We start from the raw sequence: 20,584 nt of genomic DNA on the forward strand, positions 1-20,584 counted from the left end.
TAGTTGCTAATTAAGCCGCTCTGTTCCCATAGACCGTGATAATATCTGTCACAGACATCTGCTCCGAGCACCTAGAGGACCTCCCATGCCAGGTACCACTACTGCGTCCCTGCTCCCATAGACTCTGGTCGTTTTACTCGCAGACATCTGCTCCGTGCGCCTAGAAGTCCATTCTTTCTAAATACCGGTACCCGTCTCTGTTCCTATAGGCCCGATTAGATGCACTTGCAAATGCCTGTTCCGTGCGCCTAGAAGTACATTCCTTTCAGGGACAGATACTAACTGCACTTCTGCTCCAAAACCCTGTTATCTTGACTGGTGGACGCCCACTATCTTCTACCTCGAAGTCAGTCCCTTCGAGGCACTTGCATAAGGTCCATGCTTCTGTAGAGAGTCCTACTTATACTGACAGACACCTCTTCCGAGCGCCAAGAAGTCCATCCCTTTAGGTCTGCTCCCATAGACTTTTCCAGCTGCGCTCGCAGACACCTGCTGCGCGCGCCTCACTTCCTTACGGTGCCTTCACGTCACTATAATATCCTGACCAGTCCGCAGCCTTTTTTTTAGCCGGATCACCCCCCCCCCCCTCACTCCGGAACGCTCTAAACCCCTGCGCTCACCCTTCAATCCCCAGAATGCCTAAATCCCCTCTCTTACCTATACCAGTCCAGCTGCACCCGCTCACTCTCGCTCCTGTAGCGCCCAGAAGCCTCTCGATTTCTTGAACCGTTTAATGCCACTTGATCACCCTCCAGCCGCAAAGCCTCATGCTCCTCTAACTTGCACCAGTCCAGTCTCAACTGCTTACCAACAACCGGCAGCGCCTGAAAGCCCCTCGCTTCGCTTACCTGGACCAGTCCACCTCCTACGTGTTCACAGTCCTGTCCATCCCCAGCGGCTCGATCTCCTACCCGCACCAGTCCCGTTCCTCTCCCGCTCACCCACCACCTGTAGTACATGTAAGACACTCACCCGCGCCCCCACCCCAGCCGCAGCGCCTAGAAGCCCCTCGCTTCGCTTACCTGTCCCAGTCTAGTCCCGCTTGCTGACAGTCCATCCCCAACGCCTCGAGCTCATCTTACCCGCACAAATCCCGTTCCTCTCCCGCTCACCCATCCGCTGCAGTCCCTGGAAGACATTCTCCAGCGTCGCATCCCACCCACAGCGCCTAGAAGCCCCTCGCTTCTCTTACCTGTCCCAGTCCAGTCCCACTTGCTCACAGTCATCCCCAACGCCTCGAGCTCCTCTAACCCGCACCATCCCGTTCCTCCCCCGCTCACACACCCCACCACCTGCAGTCCCTGGAAGATGCTCTCCCTCGCACCACCCGCAGCGCCTAGAAGCCTCTCTTACTTGTACCAGTCCAACCCCTTCTCGTAGCCGCGGTCGAAGAAGTGGGGTTCGGCCCCCAGCGCCCGCACCTCCGGGTGGATCCTCAGGAACTCTAGCAGCGCGCGCGTGCACCCCTTCTTTACCCCCACGATGATGGCCTGGGGGTAGCGCCTGGTGCCGGGGCCGCTGAACACCGGCAGCGGGGCGCTTTCCTCGGAGTCCTCCTCGTCGTCCTCCGTCCCGGGCGCTCCTCCCCCGAGGGGCCCTCCCCCAGGGGCCCGGGGGTCGCAGCAGGGGCCACTGAGGCAATAGAAGAAGTAGCTGCAGAGAATGATCATGCTGAGCAGGAGGGGCCCCCGAGGAGGGGCCCTCAGCAGCACCCCCAGCTGGGGGCTCCTCCCATGAGGGCCGAGGACAGGTCCCCGGGAGCTGGGGCTGCATGCTCCCCCCTGAGGACGCTGCCTCCTCTTGTGCTCCTGTGCCAACCTCCTCTGCGCCTCAGGTGCCGGCAGAGCCCTGGCACCCGGGGTGCCCCGTACCAGGAGTAGGACCGGCAGCGCTCCCGCGAGGGTCACCAGCCGGTGCCAACCTGTCCAACTCGCCCACTCGGACCAGCTCTGAAGTGCACACACTTTAATTCCTGGCCAATTATGCCCACAGTCTTGAAATGGGACAGGCTCTGTCCACAAACCTTGAAATTGGACAGTCTCCGCCGATACTCCTGAAAACGGGCCAGTCTTTGCCCACAGTCCTTCAAATGGGACAGTGTCCGCCGACAATCCTTGACATTGGACACTCCCTGTCCTGTCCTTAAAGTTGCCACTTCTCGACCCACGTGCTTCCACACGAATCGACTCTGTCTTGGAAACAAAGCCTCGTGACACTGGGTCCACTCTGTCCACAGCCCTTACTGTTGGAGCACTCTGTCCACTTTTCTGATAGAAGGACAAGGTCTGCCCCCTGCCCTTAAAGCGGGGTCAACTTAGTCCGCACTTTCTCCGGGAGTCAGCTCTGTTCACTGTCCTGAAAATGGAACATGCTGCGTCCTCTCTGCGTCGCCACTCTGTCCACATTCCTCATCTGGGATCGATTCTGTCCTCCTGTGAGATCCGCTCTGTCCTCTGAGATCAGCTCTGTCCACACTCCTCTGAGATCAGCTCTGTCCACACTCCTCTGAGATCAGCTCTGTCCACACTCTTCTGAGATCAGCTCTGTCCACACTCTGAGATCAGCTCTGTCCACAGTCGGCCTCCGAGGTCAGCTCTGTCCTCACTCCTCCACCTTGCTGAGCTCTGTCCACTGCTGAAAGCGGGGCGCGCGTTGTCCACCCTTCGCCAGTGGATCTGTCCTGTGCACTCCTCTGGGATCCGGTGGTACAGTCCTCCGCCCCTCCGTGTAAAGTTGGGTGTGTCTTTGCTCCCGGTCGCAGATCTTCTGGCCACGCCTCTTTCCCACGTGCTCCGCGGATGCCTCACTAGTGTCTGTTCGGATCTGGTCGTGATTGGGTCTCGCTGTGATCTGGGACCAGTTGTTTCTTTCTTTCTACGCCGTGATCCGTCGCTCCCGCTGTCCTGCTCGCTGTCCTTTCGATGCTATCCTATTGGGATCTGGCTCCCGTCAGCATTTTCATTTGGATCAATTATCCTACTCCGCTGGGATCTGTTCCTCCACCCTTGTTCAGTTCAGATATATTTCTCTTTTTCCTATAAGATCTATTCCTCTTACTCCGCTGGGGTCTGTTTCTCTTATTCCGCTGGGATATATATAATATATATATACATATATATTTATGATCTTATTTCGCTGGGGTCTGTCCCTCTTATTCCCCCGTGGGATCTGTTGCCCTCACACCACAGGGATCAGCCCCGCCCCCTCTTCTTCCAGTGGGATCTGTCAGGGTGCTCCTTGCTTCGCCCGTTACTTCTTCGGGCCTGTGGGTGTCTGTGCTGCCAGGGTCTGTGTAAGTCACGCCAAGGGTCCTCCTGTCGCCTAGAAGCCCCCGCAAGGTTTGCAGCGCTCAGGGAGCTGTTTCCTTCCCTCCTTTTGAAGTTGCCGTTTGCATTGAATCCCGGCTGCACTCTCTGCGCTCCGGTGGCAGGGAAGGTAGTGCGAGGCTGGATCGGACCCAGAGTGTGAGCCGGGGTGCGGGGACAGCAGCGCACGTGCCGGCAGCACTCAGAAGTGACATCCACAGGACTTATACTCAAAATACTGACGAGCACTGGCTGAGCAGTGGACCGCCGAGGCAGGTGTGTCTCAAAAGCCGGTGCCTCCTTCCTTGTCTTGTGCGCACCGCACTGACACTGCAGGGTGTGTCCTTGCTAAGGTGCAGTGCAGCTAAGCTGTGAGGAGCCTGCTGCCACTCTCACCTCTGCAGCAGAGCCTCGGCTTGCAGTGTGTGTGTGAGGGCAGTGTGGGAGCTCAAGGTATGTGCGGATGGACCTCACACCCCGCAGCAGGTGTTGGCAGTGTGCGTCATTGTGGAGAGAAAGGAATTGCACAGGAGCTGGTGGTGTTCGTATGGGGCGTACCCCTACTGCCCGAGTGTGTGGAAGGGAGAGTGTGAGGGCGGACAGTGTGTGATGAGACCGCACAGCTGCAGGCGCTGGACGTCTGTGTGTGGATGTGCGTGGAGTACAGTGTGTGGAGGCAGGCAGGGCACGTGCTGAGACACTTCTGTAGGAGGTGCGGTTTCTGGTGGGGGTGGTAGCGGTGCGTGGATGGTGGAGTACGGGGAAGGCAGTGTGTGCGCGCAGAAAGAACAGCAGGGGCTAAAGATACGTTTGGGTTGAAGGATGGCAGCTGGTGTATGGCTTGCTGCAGGAGGTGGCGGTGTGTGACTGTGTAGGGGGAGGGTGGTGGGGGCTGGCAGTGTGTATGACGGTGCTGGAGGTGGAGGTGCGTGACTGTGCAGGGGGAGGGGAGGGCTGCCAGTGTGCGTGATGTTGCGCGGGAGGTGCGTGACAGAGTGGTGAGAGAGGGCAGGGTGCGTGCTGACTGTCCAGCGGACACCTCCTCAGTCTCCACAGACACCCCCTCAGATTCTGCAGACACCTCCTCAGTCTCTGCATACACCTCCTCAGTCTCTGCAGAGCCTCCTTAGTGACATTTCTGGTAACAAACTAGGAAAAAACAGTTTGACAGAAATGCATCTTCTCCGTTAGGGATTCCAGGACCAACACTTGGGTGATGCCCCGTGTTGCCATTCTCTTGCTAAGCGTGGTGGTTGTGTACTGCTTTAAGCTTGGCGCATGCAGGAAGTAAGGCACTTTGTGGTGTGTATGTAGTTTGAGGGCAGAGAGTTGTAATATACCTTGCGTGCAACATCTAACTGGCTCCAGAATGCTCTCTCTCCTGACCTTCGGTGTACCGTGAAGGGCCGGGGCGAACTGGACCTCTAAGTTCCCCTCTAGTCACGCTCCCGCCATTGCTTGTTTCGACCTTTTAAAATGTGGCATCGATGATGCACTTAGCACGATCGCCGTGAGCGGCAGCGCCTGGGGCCTTAGTTCTTATGACGTTTATTTGTCGAGGTGAATATAAAAATATTGTCTTTGGAGTTTTTTGCTTTCGGCGCGAGTTACCTCCATCAGTCAGGCGGTACATGAAAGACCCAGGCATATTTGCCATGGTGTGGACAGGGTTGCCCAAAAGCTTAGCGATGCTGGACGCCCCTCCCCTTTCCCATTTCCCGGCTTGGAGTTAAAACCTTGTTGGCGGCCGACCCTCCCCCACTTAATGCTGGACATGCCATGCGTTCTGGCCAGATCCCTTCACTGTTGCTCCTTTTTACTTCAAAAACAGACTTTTCCTTAGATTTTTGCCGACTGTGTTGGTATCCATGCAATAAAACGCAATACCAAAACCATTATTAGCACAAAATGCAACTTTAAAAAGGTTTGTAACATCATATGCTAAGTAATTCCTATGGAAATACACTAACCTAATTAATCAAACTAATGCATGAAAAATTCTGATCTCCGCTGTCCTTAAACTACCCCAAAGTATAAATATTATTTATTATATCATACTCTGGGGGGGGGTGTGGCTCTGGGTGTGTGTGTGGCTCTGGGTGTGTGTGTGTGTGGCTCTGGGTGTGTGTGTGTGTGGCTCTGGGTGTGTGTATGTGGCTCTGGGTGTGTGTGTGTGGGGCTCTGGGTGTGTGTGTGTGGGGCTCTGGGTGTGTGTGTGTGTGGGGCTCTGGGTGGGTGTGTGTGGGGCTCTGGGTGTGTGTGGCTGGCTCTGGGTGTGTGTGGCTGGCTCTGGGTGTGTGTGTGTGGCTCTGGGTGTGTGTGTGTGTGTGGTAGTAATTGCTGTCTGCTGAGCTCGTCTGTAGGGTACAATAGGTCTCACATTTGCGAGAGATTAAGCTATTGGCAATGTAAATGACAATGCCATTTATTTATCTGTTTTCAAAACCAACACATAAATACAAATTTTGTCATTTACAATGCCAATAGCTCTAACTTTTCCAAAGGCGAAACCGTTGCATTGTAAATGCTTGTTTTTCTTAGTGAAGGGGCCAATACAATGTAACTTTGTTACACAAGCTAGCAGTGAGAAAGTCTAGGATAACACTATTGTGCTTGACTTTTGTTGTTTAGGGATGCCACTAAAATATTGTTTCTTCTTCCTTTTGTTTTTTTCAGTTTTGTGGTCTTTGGTCTAAAGATGCAGTGTTTACAAGCATGTTTCAGGTCTTGTTTAATTATTTCCTAAACTGTAGAGAATCAGGAAATATCAAAATCATATTTGAGGGGGGAGGAGGGAAGGGTTCAGTTTAATGGGATGATTTTTTTTCAGTACAGAAACACGGTGGGATACTTAAAGGCATAATGGGTGGCAATATGACGCACATAGCACAAGATTTGCCTCGCTTTTACAGTTGGGATGGTACATGAGATGCTAATAGACAAATCGACCGACAACCCAACCAAGCAGACCCCTAGGGTGTCACACCTCCCTTTTACTGTGATGTCATGGAATGTAAATGGTCTAGGTGATAAAATAAAAAGGGGACTGGTCCTTCAATACATTAAACGCAAAGGCCCGGCTGTCGAGTTGATACATGAATCACACTTGGTGGGCTCGGCTTGTAGGGCCCTGGATAGATGGGGCTACAAAATGGCGGTACACTCTGACTTTACCTCCAGCTCCCGATGTGTGGGGATTTTAATTAATAAACGCTTCCCACTAATACTGAAGGGGTCCTGGACGGATGACCTTGGACGATTTGCAGTGATAGCGTGTCAATGGGAGGGGCAACCTAATAACCAAGTATCCACCTATATCCCACCGACACTGCACCAGACATCCTTCCCGGCCCTGGGAAAATTTCTACAATCGCTTCCGCAGGGCAAACTCATAGTAGGGGGCGACTTTAATGCCACGATGGACGCATCCATAGGCAGAAAATGTGGAATGCTATTGACTTTTTAGTCCATGCTGGTGCACTGTTTTCTTATGCACAGGAACTTAAAGCAAATATGTATCATTTCTGTTCTGTGTGTGGCATCAAAGAAAGAGTCATCCCAACTGTGTCCCTTAGCTGATGGTTCTCAGTCCAAGGGGCTGTAAATGCTCTATTATCCATGTGGCAACCCTGAACAGAATTCTTGCTGAGTGATTATGCTAAAGGCAAGAAATGTGAGGAGCTTTGGTCACATATTAATAGTGATTTTAAAACAAGTACACTATACTGCATGCTTAGATTTTTACAGGAAAACATAACTGCTGTAGTGGACATGATAAACAAGCACTGGCGTTGCCAATAGGTCTCGCAGTAGGAAAGTTGGAGCTATTGGTTTTGAAAATAACATTTTATATTTATATATCGTTATTGGCATTGTCAATAACAATATATAAATATAGCTCCAACTTTCCAAATGCGAAACCTATTGTGATGTTTTTACGTTTCAATCAAGCAGTCTGCCCGGTTTTAAAGTGTAATCCACAACATGCCTCGCTCTATTCATTCTGATGGGATATTCTTAAGTGTCACAGTCCATCTAGGGCGGTTATTTTCTCGCACAGCAAGTTAGAAGGTATTTTCTTTTAGGAGGCTGTAATTATGATGGAATATTTTCTGACCGATCAATTCCCATGGGATGTTAATCACAACAATTGTACTTTTACTTTTAGCCGATATGCCAATTCAGATGTGATATTATTGATTAGAACGGTGATGATTCTGGCGGAGTGATACGTCGCCGGTAGTAATTCTGGCGATATGTTTGCTAGCTGAAACGCCGCGGTTCATAATAATGCTTGGCGCCATGCACTTGTATGCATTTCTATTGTCAGTATTAGGATCTGTCTGCCACCAGCGAACTTTGATCCAAGCATTCCGACCAATAGGTCAAACCTATCTTTAGTTTGGACCCAGTTATACTGAAAAGGTGGGTAAAAGAGATTCTGTGCAATCCGAAGGTAACAGTTGTGTTCGTTCACAGCTTTCAGAAGCTTTCGGGCGGCACAGGCAAGAAGCTTTACGATTGGCTGCAGTGTGTTATCAGTGAACCAGCTCCAACGCCTGGCAATGAGTGACAACCTCTAACTGTTCTATCGGGTACCTCTACTCCTAGAAACATATACCTTTTAGTATCTTCCAATAAGGTAATACAATCTTGCATGTGTCTTGGAGTTAGATGGGGTAGAGGATGTGGCCTTATGGCTACAGTGGTCGACCTCGATACCAATGCAGGCTGCATGAAACATACACCAGATTATTGCAGATTATTAGCTTCTCTCATGCAGCCTGCATAGATTCTGTCGCAGAGACAAATCATTCATGAAGATACTTGGATTAAGACTCTACGTAAACATTTTACTGCTGTTACAGGCTTCAAGGTTATCACTGCAGTCAAGTTTATTTCTCTTGTGAGAAGTGAAGCTTTCCGTACGTTTTCTTCTCTCATCCACGATTTTGCTTCCTGGTGCAAACCTGAGGAAAAGGGAGCTTTTGGCCACACCAAAGCTTTGGAGACCTCTGTCCTAGGTTTGAACACATTAATGCTGTGTGTGCAGTGTGCTGCCATCACGTCTCGTACCAGGGAAAGCTAGAGAAAGAAGCAGACTTAAAAGAATATCCAGGTTTTCAAACGTTATCTAAAGCGATGACTGCTAGGGTGAGCATGAATGTCCAACGGAAGGGCGTTTTAGTGGGTGGCTGGGAGGAAGGAGAAAGAGCATCTGCCTGGACGAGAGCAATTAAACTGAGGGAGCTTAGATGGGTATTATAAAACACAGATTTCCATGCTGTGCAGAACTAAAGACCCGGCTGCAAACGTAAGAAGGAACGCTGTGTCTAAGGATCCAGAGATGCATACAAAGCTCTTTATTTAAAAAAAGGAGCATTTTGAATAAGGTGAATGTGGTGTAGAAAGTACTTGAGAAGAGCAAAATAATAGAAAGCTACCATAATAGGCGTGTTCTACATGCATCAAAACATGCAAAACAAGAGCGGCCGGGAAACTGCCGGGAAACTGAAAGTACGGCCAGCCACCGGCCAGCCATGAATAATTAGGGGAGGAGAAGCCGCACAGCACACGCTGGGAGAAGCCCTTTGATGTGCTGTGCGGCCGTGAAAAAAATGCAATTAGGAGGGAGGGAGGCTGATGCGCGTGCTTGTTTGGTCACGTGATTCACGTGAACTCAAAGAAGACCGCACGAACGAAACCCTTGGTTTCACGAGTATTTTGAGCACTTGAATTCTCGCTCCGCTCAATGCGCTTGCGCGCATTGATAGGTCGCGAGACCTAAAAACTAGAGTCTGGAAGCACCCTGGTCTGCCAAGTGTTCAGCATAATTGGGGTAGATGTGGAACATCTTGAGATTAGGCTGGGTGACACCTTTAGTGACTTTGGCACTGCAACATGTTCCATGTTAGAGTGCTTGCCACTTGGTAAGCAAAGCAATGGTGAAGAGCAATTCAGGAACTTTTATTTTACGATTTATGAGAAATGGCTTGCAATGACGCATAGAAATGTCAAACCTCACTGTGGTACTCTGGTCTAAATCCGTTCCGCAAAGGGGAATTTCCTCTATAGTTTCAAAAGTGCTGCTTCATTTTTGACCGCTTCAATAACTCTGATGGCATAAGCACCCAGATAAGTGCAAATGTTGCAGAACCTGCCCTGAGAACCACAATCTTCAAGTGAAACAGTATTGTCATGGAAAGCTATGTCAGTAGCCAGAGTTAACAAATTGTGTACTGGCTGTTTTGGCATTGCCCATCTTAAGTGCCAATGTTGAGAGGGCCTTTTTATAGAATGTTTACATGGGAAGGAAACAGCAAGCGCACATGACCAGAGATTCACCGAAGAAGTACTGTATGGTTTACTACAATAAGTTTAATTTGCAAAAATCCATTTGGACCTCACATACACTATACTTACACAGTCTATATACCATGCGCTATCAGTGCAGAAAGCAAGCAATAATTAAAAAAAACGTTCCATAAACACAGGAAAAACACTATTTCTGTAGTTTTTAATGGCGCGAAAATGTGTAACCACTGATGAGCACTGTTTTTTAAGGTATTGAAATCACTTGAAAACACTGAAAAAAAACCACCAGGATTTACCAAAAATAGAAACTGAAAACAGGAAAGCCTAATTATAAGCAACAAAGTTATCAGCATAGTTATCAGTCCTTCAAAGGCGAATGGTGAGAGCATACTAATATGCTGAAATGAATAGAAATTAACAAAGTCTAATTCACACCCTACCTATTTAGCATAGTATTTTATATCTATGAAGGTCTCATTTGGGTTTTAGCAGGGCGGGCCCATACCTTAAAATCTCAGTGGCAGGAGGATCACATCACCTTCCACCAGCTCTCTGCACGCGAAGCACATCAAGTGTGTTTTTGTGCGTTCAGCACAACAATATAAACCTCGTCTAGAGCCAGATTTTGGCAGCAGCATGTGTGTTATGTCTATAAGGGTGCGAAGATCAGACCTTACAACAACACTGGGTTAAGTTATCTGTGTAGCCGTCAGCACTCACTGTGCAGACAGAATGCAGAACAAAACTGATATCAGAGCAATAACATATTATTTCTCTAGTAAATCACAAAGCTCTTCTGGGTTGAAAGCTAAAACAACAATTATGTGTCTTGTGCAAAAGTGAAGCAAGAATGAAAACGGCGTGCAAGCATTTAATAAACCCATGCTAACTTAACACAGTATGTAGAAAAGAAGTAGCTATATGACACCCCCCAATGATCAGAGCACTGTCCAAAATCATGTAAAGGCAGAACCTGGAAAGGGTTTAACCTGAAAACAGAGTTCAATAATAATGAGTTAATCTATTCTCCAAACGTATATACGTAGGCCTATAGTGGCCAAGCGTATATATGAAGGCCTATAGTGGCCAAGCGTAATTGTTCCAACCTTTGAAAATATAAGTCAATAGGTCTGGGACGTATATAAAAAACATTTCACACATGAAAAAAGGCACTGTCCAAAAATATAAAAATGCACGTGCCGAAATAAGTAAAATAAACTCCATGGCATCTCACGATAGAACTGAATATGCAAAATATGCAGCCACAGCCTCCAACATGAAATCACTGTCATCATCCGAAAACAGTTCAGCCATCCAATTAAGTAGTGGAAAGGAACATACGTGCTGCTCCGTTACTGGATCCTCTATTAACATCAGAGGACAACTCGGTGGGTTTTCAAGAAAGCTCCTTGCCAAGAACTCATGCGCTGCTGCGATTACATCCCAACGACCCATTAGTCCATGCATCGCTGCCAAGGCCATAATCCTTTCGCCAGAACAAACCAACTCGTGAGCAACTACGGGGCTCATCAGATTATTAAAGTCAACGTCAGGAGACACCGTCAAGCAGAGACACAAATCAAGGGCCCAGTGGAAATCGCAGCTCAAGCAATGAAACACAGGTTGGACACATGTGAAATAGGAAAATCGAAACGATAATCCAAACGCCGTGCTTAAAGTCGCAAGCGGCAGGGTGCCATAGTAATCAAGCATCCGGTTGCACAACAGTGACAGGAGGGGCTCTTCTGCTCCTAATGCAGGATGGGCATCCATTTGTAATAAAACAAAATATCACCAAAACGCCCGCAGCTAAAGCCAGCAAGACAGGGAAGCCTCCAAACAAACTCGAAAAAATAGAATGAAAGAAAGCAGGGATGACCACAAATATTTTTTCAAATGAAGTCACGAGACCGCTGCTAACTAATTAAAAAAAGTGAGCCAGGCCGGAAGTGGAAGAGGCATTAAAGATTTGATGAACCAGCTCGCTGAAATGTAACGGTAAATCAGTACTTAAAAGCGCTTGCACTTCTGTGCGTGTGTTAGCTATGTGAAGGACGAATGTTTCTCGGGCCGAACTCAGAGCCACCTCTTTCTGAGACTAAAGGGCTCTTATTCTAGTCATACCATTGAACTCTGCCTTCAAGGTTGGGATGCGCGGCCAGATGGAAACATCTGAATTCCCATGCATGGGGGGATACATAACGTTTTTGCAGCACACAACACGTTCAGATACAGTTACCAAATAAGCGATACCAACAATTAAACCACAACACTCCTCGTTATTCAACAGCAAATAACTACCATTTGCCAAAAGTGTAAACGTGGGAACAATTGCGGGTACAGGAGTCCCTTTTAATACACAGGCCAGATTAGGTCGTTCCTGGTTGCAGGAACCATGTAATTGGATGTGTCTGCATATTAATGAATGGTCAGGGGACTCAGTGCATTCTTCCCCATTAAGATAAACTTCTCTGCTGTCTTTCAGGCACCTATATGTGAAAGGTATAGACCATGCTTCATGGAGGAAAGCACCACCTAACGGTTCATAACGTCCTATTGCAACATGTTGCATACAACTAGTGAATTTGTACAACGCGAATGGTAATGTAATTAATCCGTGGATAAGCCACGTTGCATCAGTGGCCTCAGCAACAGAGAACGGTAAAGATTCCAACCTCTCAATGTGTAACATGGAAAATGATGCATCTCGCATTGAAAGCATGCGCTGTTTGTCAGTCAAATTAAACGGGGCAAAGAGGGAGGAAACGTTCATGTAATTCCAGGGCACACGGTCAGACTTAAGAGTCTGAAGAGTCCATGCAAACTGCATTACAGAACGCAATTGATTTTGGCCATGGTATAATACAGATACCTCATCATTTACAATATCAACCACTGAAGAAACAATGTTATTCAACGTGTATATGCGGGAAGAAAGCATGTTAATACTGTTATCGACAACTGCAAGCACCTTTTCTAAATTTGCTTGATCAATTGCTCTCAGGCGCTTAGCAGCCTCAATTTGCGAAAGCTTCCAAATTTCCAACGTTTAGATCTACCGCTTGTCGGGCCTTTTATAAAATCATTAATATCCACCTCATCAGTTAGCTTAGATAGATGTAATTTAACAGCAGTTAATGTAGAATGTTGTAACCAATTTTGACATAACTTGCCAACTGAGTATGTTGTAACAGTGTGGTCAGGATCAAAACATGGATCAGGCCTGACTTGTGTAAAACCTTCAGTTAAACCCAGAAAGCAACGCTGGCAAGAGTCAGAGCTTCTGTGCCATAGCAGCCAACCCTTTGGATCAAAAATGGACACATTAAAGGATGCATTATTCAGTAATGTTTGCAACTCTCTAATGGAAAACTTTGTGTAATTATCCCAACCAGAATATTCATCTAAATCAGGGACAGCAGGGGTATTTAATTTTTTTGAAGTAGTCAATCCAAAGCACGTTGTCTGAGAAATAATAGAATTCAAAAACAACATGTGATTCGGGATGAGGCATGCATGGTGCAAAGCCTCAGTGCCTTGTACCTGCCAACATTTAGAACCCCAAACCGATTTAAGGTCAATTGTTTCATTCCATAGCTCGTAGCCTTCTACAGCCAATCTTTCTAGAAAGGACTTTGAATACAATAATTTAGTATTGGTAAGTCTAACTTTGGACATGGGTTTATGTGTCATCTTAAAATAAAAGGACTTGGGTCTCGATTGATTAAAGTCAGTAAAGTAAGTGTACTTATTTAAAAATGTACTGGAGCTGCCTTGTAATGGTGCAGGGCAATGTTCCCACTGTGTGTAATTTACAGTACCCCTTCTGGAACATGTCTTATGTAAAAAATGATTACCAACATGTTGAAAGCAAAATAAATCACCATAATTAGCAGATTCTAAATATAAATCCTCAGCATTAAAGGCAGCATAATATTTTAAATCAGAGAATAATGATTCTACGGCCTGAACATTCCAATCATCAGAACGTATGTTTTGTTTTACCACATCCCCCATGTTCACTCTTAGTACATTTGGGACATTAACTACTGCAGTAGGGCCATGAATTTGAAATTTAACTGCATCCCACACAATCCCATCAAGAACCGGCCAAGCTCTGATGTTAACAAAGTTCAAGTCTCTTTTTAGTCTGTGTGCAGAATGTGAAGAGGATAAGGGGGCCAAAGTTCCATTAAGAAGCCGAATGCATGTTCTCTCCTCGACATAGTGTCCATCCATGATACGGATAAAATAAAACACAAAACCAAATGACATAAAAAGGTATACTGAAAAAAGCATTAGCCAAATATATGTCCAAGGGGGATCCCAAAAATGTTTCTTGAATAAAGAGGCATAAATTGCACAACGTGAGGGTTTTGTCGAAGTCACTGAAACAGAGTCAAATGAGAATCTAGAGTCTGTGGCCAAACGTGTCTGTAGGTCAGGTATCGATAAATCAGCAGGATAGGAATAATCGAGGTCATCAATGTTATTAACTGGGAAAGTGTTTAGTAAAGGTTTGGAAATGACAGGCATCTCGAGGGCCACTTCTGGCTCAGCAGCTGCAGTAATGGCCAAAACAGAATTTCTCACAATCGAAGGACAGGAGACTGCCGGTGTCATGCTATGAAGAATGGGCCACCCTGTGTATCTTGACATTGTCAATTGAGATAAACCTGTTCTCCTTACGACCTGGAAGTGGTGGTAAAATGACTGTTCTTGTGCCCTTCACTCCAAGAACAAGGGCCGTTGCTCGATAGGAAGGACCAAATTCTTTCTTGTTATCGATCTTATTATTATTATTATTAAATTAAATTTGTAGAGCGCACTGACACCATGAGTTTCCTGGCGCTATAAGACATCGGATTCCAGAGCTGAGGTTGAGTGCAGGGTTAGCAGGGAAGGGGAAAGAGAAAAGTTTTGAGCAACTTCCTGAAATGCAGGAGGGAGCTGCTTGATTTGATGTTCAAAGGAAGGGAGTTCCAGAATTTCGGAGCCAAAAAGGCAAACCCACGTCCACCAAATTTGTTAGTTCTAATTTTGGGTGTGGTAAGAGATTTGAGATGGATAGAGCGGAGGTTGCAGTTTGGACAGTAGGGGGTGATCAGAGAGGTCAGGAAGGCAGGGCAGGGGCAGTTGAGGGCTTTGTATGTGAGACAGCCCAGCTTGAAGGCCACCCTTTGTTCAATTGGTAACCAGTGAAGTTTGTACATCATAGGTCTGGCAGATTGCCATTTTGGGGATTTAAAAATGATCCGGGCTGCCTGGTTTTGGATCACCTGAAGACGGCGAAGAAGAGTTTTGGGAAGTCCGTGATAGATGCTGTTGGAAAAATCCAATTTACAAAAGGGGGTGGTGATGAACAGAGTGTCTGAATTGAGCAGACCACTCTTACCCAGTCCAAAGATCAGGGCTTGATCCATCACCGTTATTTATCTCACTGCCCCATCCCAGCTCAGAACCTGGCTATATGCAAATCAGTCTGTCCCTGGCCCAGTGCATCATGGGAACAGGGCAGACTAAACTACCAAGCCAATTCTTTACCAGAAAGGAGACAAGCTACCGGGGACCGGTTTCTGGCATTTCAGCCTCTTCGGCCCGGCTTGCTTGAATCCTGATGGAGCAGTGAGAAAGGGACTCATGTCTGAGTATACCCTGCCACACCTATAGTGGCCAAAATCGATTTACAAAAGGGGGTGGTGATGAACAGAGTGTCTGAATTGAGCAGACCACTCTTACCCAGTCCAAAGATCAGGGCTTGATCCATCACCGTTATTTATCTCACTGCCCCATCCCAGCTCAGAACCTGGCTATATGCAAATCAGTCTGTCCCTGGCCCAGTGCATCATGGGAACAGGGCAGACTAAACTACCAAGCCAATTCTTTACCAGAAAGGAGACAAGCTACCGGGGACCGGTTTCTGGCATTTCAGCCTCTTCGGCCCGGCTTGCTTGAATCCTGATGGAGCAGTGAGAAAGGGACTCATGTCTGAGTATACCCTGCCACACCTATAGTGGCCAAAATCGATTTACAAAAGGGGGTGGTGATGAACAGAGTGTCTGAATTGAGCAGACCACTCTTACCCAGTCCAAAGATCAGGGCTTGATCCATCACCGTTATTTATCTCACTGCCCCATCCCAGCTCAGAACCTGGCTATATGCAAATCAGTCTGTCCCTGGCCCAGTGCATCATGGGAACAGGGCAGACTAAACTACCAAGCCAATTCTTTACCAGAAAGGAGACAAGCTACCGGGGACCGGTTTCTGGCATTTCAGCCTCTTCGGCCCGGCTTGCTTGAATCCTGATGGAGCAGTGAGAAAGGGACTCATGTCTGAGTATACCCTGCCACACCTATAGTGGCCAAAATCGATTTACAAAAGGGGGTGGTGATGAACAGAGTGTCTGAATTGAGCAGACCACTCTTACCCAGTCCAAAGATCAGGGCTTGATCCATCACCGTTATTTATCTCACTGCCCCATCCCAGCTCAGAACCTGGCTATATGCAAATCAGTCTGTCCCTGGCCCAGTGCATCATGGGAACAGGGCAGACTAAACTACCAAGCCAATTCTTTACCAGAAAGGAGACAAGCTACCGGGGACCGGTTTCTGGCATTTCAGCCTCTTCGGCCCGGCTTGCTTGAATCCTGATGGAGCAGTGAGAAAGGGACTCATGTCTGAGTATACCCTGCCACACCTATAGTGGCCAAAATCGATTTACAAAAGGGGGTGGTGATGAACAGAGTGTCTGAATTGAGCAGACCCCTTTTTGTAAATATGTTGGAAAAATCCAAACGGGAGAGCACAAGAGAGATGATGACCTGAGTCAGAGCAGGGGTGGGAAGCAAATGACTGACCTTCCGGATCTTTCTAAGCTGGAAGGAGCAGGATGAGATCACGGAGCTAATATGAGGTCGGAGAGAAAGGTCGGCGTCAATTATTACGCCGAGGCTTTTTACAGAAGTGGAGGGGGCCGGCGGGGGTCCCAGTGCGTGAGGCCAGAACTGGGTACCCCAAGAGGAAGGGCTAGAACCTGGGAGAAGAAGCTCAGTTTTCCCGGGGTTTAGCTTCAATTGGTTGGAGTTCATCCAATCTTGAATATGGAGCATGGCGGAGTGAAAATTGTCTATTGCATTGGGGGAGTTGAGTGGGAAGATGATCTGCAAGTCATCCGCATAGTTAAAGACTGTAATGTCCCACTTGCGGAGTGAATGGAGTAGGGGCCGTGGCTTGGGCTACGCAGTCTAGACCGTCGAGGTCAGGGACATACATCTTGATACCAAAGAGTATTTCGTACGGGGTCCGCCCACCCAGAGACCTTCTAGGGAGATTATTAAGAGCACGCTGCACGCCATTGAGATGGGCCAGCCAGTTTCTGCCAGTGACTATAACTCGAGCTGTCAAAGATTGTTTTAAGTCACGGTTCATTCGTTCCACTACACTATTACCCTCAGGTCTGTATGGAGACGAAAACTTGACTTGGACCCCCAACGAAACCATAGCATCCTTATACGCCTTAGAGGCGAAAGCCGGACCCTGATCCGAATGGAAGGTATCACAGGCAAATATCCCTACAAAGACACGCAAATCTCTTATGACAGTCCGTGAATCAGCGCTGCGATGGGGCCATACCCACACAAAGCGTGTGCATGAATCAACTGCTACTAAGATGTACTTATACGCAGTATCAGAAGAAAAAGGACCGCAGTGATCTAAATAAACCCAACCCAGTGGTTTATTAGAAATGTACAACTGTGTCTGTGGCGGACGCGCAGCAGTCGAAGGCTTGATCTGCTGGCAAATGTTACATTGAAGGACATAATCACACGTCTGTTTGTACAGTCCCCGCCACCAGAACCTCTGTTGTAGCTGAGTTACAGTGGCTGAGACGCCCGTATGCGCAGACGCCACACCTTCATGAGCCACTGTAATCAAAGTAGCTCTGCGTTCCGAGTTGGGAATTAAACGTTCGCCAACTTCAGGAATTTTCACGTAAGGAACCTTATTGGGACTTAAGTGGTATGTGTACTTCGAAGGGAACCCCGCAGGATATTTACCTCCCTTCTCAGTGGCAGCGACTGCCGCCAAGATGTCATCATCTATTTTCCTTTTGGACCGTGTAACTGCAGCAACTAAATATTTAGATACTGCTGATTTCGCTGCTTCATCAGCAAGCGAATTATCGACAGCGTGGACTCCCACACGCTGATGGCCGAGAGTATGAATCACAAACACAAGTGGCAACTGCTCTTTAAGCTCAGCCACTCGGACCCAGATCATTTTATGTTTTATTGTGCCACCCTTGGAATCACGAAAATCATTCTGAATCCAAAAGATCAAGTTCTCATTGTAAGACTGGACACAGTAGTAAGAATCACTTACGATAAGAGTAGTCACCCTAGGATCTGCGTAGTCCAATGCAAGCATCAAAGCACGAAGCTCTGCCAATTGTGCAGTGCAGTCTCCGAGTGTCTGCATGTGCACGACACTGGACTTGAACTCATCATTCACCATGGCACCGACCACAATGGCGCATGCGGAAACGTAGACATGTTTAGAGCCATGCGCAACCTGCGCCGAACCATCGGTGTAAATGATGCAATGGAAATCCTCCAGGGGTCGCATTGCTAAAGGAGCTGGATGAACGAATTCATACTGTAAGTACTCCTGCGACCTTAATGTGGCGTCAAAAAGAAACGTGACATCCTGCGATGACAAGGACGCTGCCCATTGAATCCACCGAGGGTGCAAAGCTTTAGAATTAGGTACACCGGCTTTTGTGACTGCCTCCAAGGCAGGACACGGGCTAACTACCAACATGCGTTTTCCCTGTGACAGGGCACGTTCCTTAAGAATTGCCATCTGCACAGCCTTCAAAACTTTCTCCACAGTGGAAAAGCGCAATTCAGCCGAAGTGTACAAGTGTGACTTGTAAGCAATAGATACTGTGTCTCCCTCATTAAAAGTCAGGTACGTGAAACCTACCGTCCCAGGGATAATTCTTATCACCAGGTTGGTCTGATTATCACGAGTCAGTAAGAATGTAGAAGCGAGCAGATCAGCCTGCAAAGACTGCAGAATAGCCGAATGCTCAGGCAGCCAGCATGATTTGGAAAAAGATGGTTGTATCAAAGCATACAAAGGCTTGATACGCTGGGCATATTCCATAATTTAAGTTCTCCCGAAATTCAAAAAGCCCAGTAGTGATTGTAATTTTTTCAGTGTTGTTGGAGCGCGCAATTGTGCGCATTTCTCCAGGAAGTGAGGAGCTAATCCCTTCCCTTCATTGTTAAGCTCGTAGCCCAGAAACAACACTGTGTACTCTGCAATGTGCGATTTCGCAAAGTTGAATTTGTAACCTACGTTTGCAAAGGTACAAACTATCCCGTTTACACGACACAGATGCTCCCAAAGTTCGTCGTCTGTGAGATATATGTCATCCACATACGAACAAGCATCCGGGTCGATTCTCTCCAAAAGAGAGACTATGCGGGCAGAACAAATCCCAGGACTATTCTTATAGCCCATAGGCAAACACCGAAAGTGTTTTTGGACACCGCCGCATGTAAAACTGGTCCATTGGGAACTCATAGCGTCCAATTGGTGGGCATAGAAACCATTAGAAATGTCAAGCGTGGTCTTAAACCGCTTATGCACAAGACTATTCACAAGAGCAGAGCTGTGAGTATTCTGTACTGCACAGTTACGGCAATGCGAGTTTAAATGCCGGAAATCCAAAACCAAACGATACGAACCGTCAGGCTTGTTTACAGTAAAAAGAGGGTTATTCATTGGTGACACACACGTTTCAATTACACCTTGATATTCCAATTGTTCAAGGATTGCAGCGACCGAAGCTTTCGCTTCACGTCTTATAGGATATTGAGGTTGAGGCTGCGGCTGAGACCATAAAGGTATCTCGTGGCTTGGGGACAATTTATCCCACCCACACTGATTGCGGTACACAGCCGGGGCCAGAGCTAGAGCCCACTCTTCTGCAAAATGCAGCGCATCCTCTCTCGAGACTGTGTTCGCGAAACTGGGGAGGATAACCTCCTCCCCTCGCGGAGCTGCTAGCACAAAAGGTGGGGGCCAGTCAGCCTCCGAAAGCAAAATGTCATATGTAGACGAAAGATTTTCCCAAAATACCCCTTTTATGGTTCGTTGTATGTCACCTTCAATTAACAGGACAATTTCAAAAAGTCTATCAGGGGGAGCAACTCTGGTGTCAGCTGTTTCAATGACAACATAAGTATCAGTCGCTGTCACCTTCAGTAGTGGACGGAGCGCCTCTCTCAATATGGTAATCTCCGCCGCGCTGTCCAGCAAGGTCAGAGCCCACGTCAGATTCCGAAGCCGCGTTCTCACTATCTGGGGCATATCGATGCGCTGTTAAGGCTGCGACTTTCTTCTTTGCAAACTGTGGTCTCCTAGGCGTAGAGCCTTCCTGCTTTTCTGCACCGTTTCTCGGGCAGGGCTGGTCACGTCCTTGCTGGCCACCCGACCCCTGCCGCCCCCTCCACCACCGGTCGTCGGAGCCGATGAGTCCTGAAAGGAACGAGGAGAGCGTTGGTCAGAAGCCTGAAATCGATCAGGATTCCTAATCGTCGCGCGGTTGCGCAAGTCATAAACATGTTCCGACTGCGTAGGTAACGGAGACGCAGGGCGAAAAACCTGTGTTTGTTGTTGTTGTGGTTGCTGTCCCTGTTTCTGTTTTTTAGGCCAATTTTGTTTTTTGGACTTGGGCTGAACTTCCGTCTCCGAAGTTTGTCCCTGGGGCTGCTTTTTATCTTTAACAGAAAATTGCTTAACGCCCTTACAATTGCGACCCACTGTTTTATAAGCCGCCACAATAATTCTCGCTAACTGTCGGGGTTTCTCGGCCTCGGGAAGCGCCGCTAATACGTTAGCAACCTGAAAGTTCACTGCATCCCCCTTGACATTAGCAAGGATCAGATCGCAAAC

The sequence above is a fragment of the Lissotriton vulgaris genome, chromosome 2_1 (genome assembly GCF_964263255.1).
Source record: "Lissotriton vulgaris chromosome 2_1, aLisVul1.2, whole genome shotgun sequence".
Lineage (NCBI taxonomy): Eukaryota > Metazoa > Chordata > Amphibia > Caudata > Salamandridae > Lissotriton > Lissotriton vulgaris.